Consider the following 6,356-nt stretch of genomic DNA (forward strand, 5'->3'; position numbering starts at 1 on the left):
CGTCACCCATCTTCATTTTCTTTGTTCCTTTCTGTTTTTTCAGGACACCAAAAAAATGGAGAGAAAACTGGAGGAAATAATGAAATCTTGGGCCTTTTAAGTTCTGTTGAAGGACACACTTGTCTGTCAAAACACACAAAATATTCACTGCAAAAATCCGATTTTTTTTCATTATGCTTTTTGCAAAGCCACAATGTCCCCTGGTGATTGTTGGCTCGCCTCAAGAATTTCCATCTCATCAAATAAATTATCATCATGAAATGAGTCACATTGCGCAAAGTATATAAAGATAATGACATTAGATCTGAGGGAGTAGCTAGTTCAGCATAGAATTTGCTGAGCCTACAGACTAACTCTAAGCCTTTTTGTTTTTTTAGACAATTTTAAGGAAAATTACAATTTTTCAGGTACTACTTGCCACAAAATATATGCTCATTAAACTCCACCTTTCATACTGAAAATCTGCTTCTTTGACACAGAGAGCATTATGCTCTTTAACAGAGCATAATGTTAGAAACCTCTGCTGCTAAAGAGCCTGCAGGAGGAAACTGTTATTTCAGTCTAAAACAAACATATACACGTACATACAAATGCACATGCAATTTCTCCTTCTGCGTTCGTTTTGTCTAATGCGCTGCAGCATGTATTTCTGCAAATAGTTCATCTAATTTCGGTCTTCACGAGGTCCAGTCAGGTTCTCACAATGATGATCTTTCAGCACATGATCTCTGCAGACTTAAAGGCTTCACAGAGTCATTTTAACATACTTCAGTTTGCATCATGTTTATTCTTCAGCTGGTTTAACATATGTCGCTGATTTCTTTTCCTTTTTCCGCTCTGATTATCTTTGGTGATGATTATCTTATTATCTGATTATCTTTGTGTAACTGTGAGAAAATGTGTTTCCACCGCTGCTCAGCCATGAGGTGACGGGACACCACTTAACCTCAGACCAGCTGCTATTTCTGTGAGACTGATAATCAAAAGCATTTTGTGGCACGTTAAGCAAATAATTTGGCTTTTCAGAGTCTCTTCTTAAGTCTGTTAGCTTTCGTTAGGATTTATTAGCGGTTAACACAATCAAACAGATTCTAAAACATGTTAACAGCTGGTTTTTTATGTTTTAGCTGGTTAGCCAAATGAAGTACATGCAGTTGAAAATCGTGCAGCCAGCACCTTAATCTTCACACTTCATCACATCACAGCTGATGCAAAGCTGTGGCACAGAGACCTGAAAAGACAAACATGTAATGTGGGTCACCTGTTATATAACTGTGGCCGTACAAATAACCGCAAGTGTCACTACATGCCCACATTGTGAGTGTGTCATCAGTCATCTGTTGTTTCTCGTTTCATCTCTTGACTCATGACTGTGTGCATCTTGAAACAAAACAATGTTGCTGGGTTTTGGTTTTAGTAATAAAAATCACAGAAATGTTTGTGGACCCTTTAAACATGTGGGCCCCTTGAATCATCACTACCTTTCATACTACTGTTGACACTTTTAACCCAATTCATATTTTGTTTTGATTTAATTTATTCAGATTAAATTGGTATCAATAAAAATCTAGGCAGAGCAGGAATAGTAGCTGCAGTAAATAACCCTCCTAACTTAAGCTCGCTGTGGTCAGCTCACCTTAACTCCCACAGTGTGAATAAAGTCAACGTGTAGCATTTCAAGAGACCTTGAAAATGTGACCACATGATTCTGTTTTCACATGTAGCCGCGACGTTCCACTGGTGCAGATCTTTACAGCCAGAGCAGTAGTTTCCCCGACTTGGCTCTCAGTGCAGGGAAAAACAAATACTGTTAAACCCACACTGACGTGTGCGAACAAATGTGAACAAATATAAAGTGTGCATTTGTGGATTTTCAATACTAAGTAACCTGAAGTGTCAGAGCTCTGGATTTTTCTGAGCATCATCTGATCCTACATGTCAGTGTCACCGTAAAAACTCAGACTTTGATTTTTATCCAGCCTTTGGTCACATGGTTGTTTTCCCAGTGTTATCTTTATTGAGATAAGCCATCTGCAGGTTATGTAAAACACATTTCCCTTGTTTCTTGAAATATCCACGTCAAAATCAAGACACTTAAATTCAATTTAAAACCTTTTGCATTTTGCCGTTCAGGTAACAGTAGGAGTGTCAGAGGAATGTGGCCTGCTAACAAGGACTGGCACACACTGATGGTATTTAGCACTCACTGTGTGCACCATAAATGTACTAACACTTGTCTTGACCTAGTGCTGATTCACATCCAGTGTCTCAGATTTATGTAACGTGTTTTATTGCACGGACGACACCAGGAGACCAAGTTATTATTCTTTTATGTAGAGACATATTTCTGTTTTACTGGGCAGAGAGTCACAGTGTCAAGGTTGCAAAGAGTCTACATTCATGATTCATGTATCTAAGTACTGTGTCTACCCATCCATGTCTGGACATGAATGGATGACTTTGTCACCATGAACAGCGCCTTTCGCCTTTTTGTAATCTCCAGATGTGTAAGATATCAGTGCTGTTAGATCTGTGTGTTTGTCACTGGCCAATAATCAGATGAGTGCAAAGGTTGCACCTTTGATGCAAAGCATGAATCCCATGAGGCAATCTGAGAATGTGGGAAACACTGGTATTTGTACTGTAATGCCCTCTGTCTCCCAGTTAGCATCTTTAAACTGTCACAGCGCAGACTGTCCCCTGTAGATGAAAGTCTTTAAAAGCGTCTTTACAAATTCCAGCGTCTGTCTCCATTGTCTTTATCAAGACTGTGAACTGCTGAGATAAAAAAAAAAGTTCCAATAGTCAGTTGAATATCTTGTGAGACTTCAGTTTTGCAACTACTCATCAGCTATTCCCCCCTGCTTGACTTAACTTCATGTGCAACTTTTCAAAAACTTAAACTACAGGGTTAATTTTACAAACATTTCTAGACAAGATGCAAAACACGCGCTGCCCATTTTCCTTTTCTGTTTCTGTGGTTCGTGCCTCACAGATCAGATCATGAACACTCATCGACAGCCCATAAATCCTCATCAACATGCAGATGAGACCACACAGTTCTTCAGTCTTAAACTGGCGCTTGATACTTAAAATGGAAGTGAGATTTTGCCTTGAATCCATATTATCAGTTTAGCTTTGACTGTTTTTCCAGATACACTCAACAATGCAAGGACGCACAGCATAGTCTCATCCATCTGGGTACTGGATGATAAAATAACAGCAATGGATTTAAAAATCCTCCTCGTGTTTTATATGAGCGACAGTTTGGCAGTTAAGTAAACCCATTCCATCTTCACAAACAGCTAAGTCGATGGTACTAATGGCAGCAGACTGCAATCAGTTCAAGGAATCCAATACCACAATGTCCTTACACAAGCAAGGACATTCATCAGTAAGCTGCATCAGTCACCATATGAGCAAAGGGTTTTTTCAGCTTTTCACTGCTTCTGTGTTTTGCAGAGTTCATACGTGTCACAGTTTTGTAGCTCAGTGCTTTAATTGCAGGTCTGCGCCCACATGGCTCCGGGTTTGAGCAGCTACTGATCACTACTGCAATTTCTTATCTGGCTTTTTTTTCCCCAGCCTGCTGAAAGAGTGGAATTAAGGTAATTCTGTGTGACACTGGATGAAGAATCTGTCACAACTGAGCAAGGACTTGAACCCAAAAGCAAACGGAGTTTTCCATTTTAGATGTACTTTGTTTTCATCAGTGACACCTTAGTTTGTAATCAGTGGCTGCAGCTGTGCAGTGTGACACCTACTGAGCTCAGCTGTGCAGGGGAGGTGCTTAAGAGATAAACTGTCTAATCTCTTCAGCATTTCAACAAAGAACTCATTGTAAAGAAGGTCCGCAGGGAGCAATGAGCCACTTTGATGTACTGACGAACACCTGAAAACAGCAGATCACCCAAAAAAAAAAAAAAAAAAAAAAAAACCCTGCCTGGGTCATGATTTTGAAAATGGGGTTAGCCTTTTACCCACAGTTTGTCTCATAAGGTCAATATTTGGTTTGAGTAAAGAAGGTTTGTTATGGGGGCTGGGTATGTTTGCCTGTACAGTAGGACACAAGGATTTAGTTTTTTTCTGTGACATCAAAAATCAAAAAAAAAAAAAAAAAAAAATTAGCATAACCTCAGATGTACACTGTGTTTTATGTGGGTTTTTTTTGTCAGCACTTAAAAAGCAAACACGGAGAATAATTTGGTGAGCAAAGTAAAAAAAAAATAAATAAAATAAGTAAATAAGCAAACATGCTGAATCACCCACATGCTGCTCTTCTAAGAGTCGGGCAGCCAAAACAGTTCAGTAATCACTCTGTGATGTGCCTGAAGCTTCAAAAAACCCAGTTCAAAAGAAAATTATGAAGGTTGCACCAGAACTTTCTCTAGAATTTCAGTAATGCATTGCAATTTCATGATATTTCAAGACTTAATTATCAGGAAAGGACGTTTCATCATGATGATGATGGTCCTTCTTAAAAACTGCCTTTAGAAGTTACAGCAGTTTCCAAAGGAGTGAAATAGTTTGTTTAAACTGCAAAGCCCAGTAAGTTCAGGCCAGGACTTCAGCTTGTGTGTCAGAAATCTCAGCTTGCATTATCTCCGGCAGCTTTGCAAATGACATCAGACATGGCAGGTGATGGGTGTTATTCTAGTGGAATGCATAAAAACATGCATGACATTATAAACCCGTATGTCTTTGTAGTATCGGCTGACATCGTATCCCGTGTCTGACCCGTGTCTGTATTCAGCAAACACAAAAACTTGCGTGAAAAGAAGCTGACCGTGATGATTATTAACATTTGATTTGGCTGCAAAAGCTGGAGAAGAGGCAAACATGTTACTAGGGGTCATTGTGCTGCAATCAGATGGCCCCCACTCATTGGCTGAGCCAAGGGCGTGTTAGCTATAACCCAGGGGAGGGGCGAAGAGGTCAACAGGTCATCAACTCGCACCGTGTTATCAGACAAAGTTAATAACTGCCCTTAAAAAGAACCAGAGATATGAAGAAGCCAGAACCCAAACAGAGAGGTGATGGACTCGGAAGGAAGTCATAATACACAACAAGGCTGACGACTGTACCTTTAGGTGTCATTGCCAAACAACAACTCAAGGTCCAACAACGTCAATAGGATGAATGTTGTGGTGCAGGCTCGCCATGTTTTGGCTGGTGATAGACTCTGGTGGTCCCAGGCCTGTATTTACCTGCGTAATCTTACATAAGTAAACCACAGCAAAGGTCAATATTGGCTTGTGTTAATTTGCCAAAGGATTACAGGTTGACATCCACCTGACGTGTTTTACTGTTCTTTACGAAAATGCCATTTTACAGAGCTTTTATCGGTGACCAATGAGACTTGCTGCAACATCACTGTCTATCTGGTTCCACAATAGCCACGAGTTAGCCTTTCATGTCAGTGCACAGCTGATAATAATATTAGGTGATAAATCAAAAGGCTGCTCTGCACAGTAAAGAGTTCTGATCTTTACGTGCATTTTGCTGGCAGTAATTCTGTCCTGGAGACCTCACTTTGACCTCTATGTGCTTTAATGTGAAAAGGAATGTGTGCTTACTTGTTTGCTTTACTTAAAATGTGTGTCCATCTCTGCTCCTCACATTGTTCCATTTCACATTTATGGTGCATCGGTTACAGGACGTTCAGTCCAGGTGACGTCCCTCGTGATTGTGTGTTTGCACAGCAAGGATATATCCCGTGAGCGCAATGTGGAGCCATAAATAAGCCAATCAAATGGACTCAGTCTATCGATAAAGATGTCAATGAACTAAGTCATAACTGGCAACAACAGGAAACAATAGTAAAAAGAAACATCATGGTATAATTTATATAGAAGCAATCATGCAGCTGGAGTGGGCAAAATATCATAAACACACCTTGAAATAGGGTTTTATCTTTACTGAGTCACCAACTCATACATTGCTTCAAAGATAGTGATTGTATGCTGTTGTACACTGTATGTCTCCCTTTTCAGTTTGCTTGAAATTGTGGACATCAGTAAATTCTATTTCTTGAATGACTCTCTGAGGACTGTTTGGACTGTTTGCAGGGAGGCAGGTGAGAGTGTTATTCCCATAGGAGACAGAATTTTAAATATTAAACTTCAGCCCAGGAAATGTCCCTAAAATGAGTACAGAATAAATACAGATAGATAGGTCCGGGAAAACTATGCAAAAAAAAAAAAAAAAAAAACTCTGAAGAACATTAACTTGAAGACGTGACCCTGAAGACTTGAACAGGGGCAACAATGAGACACGAGTTGCTGGGAATGGACATCATATCCTGTTTTGCAAATGATCATTACTGAGCGGCTGTTGCAACAGCTGAAATTTCCTTT

The sequence above is a fragment of the Toxotes jaculatrix genome, chromosome 23 (assembly GCF_017976425.1).
Source record: "Toxotes jaculatrix isolate fToxJac2 chromosome 23, fToxJac2.pri, whole genome shotgun sequence".
NCBI lineage: Eukaryota > Metazoa > Chordata > Actinopteri > Toxotidae > Toxotes > Toxotes jaculatrix.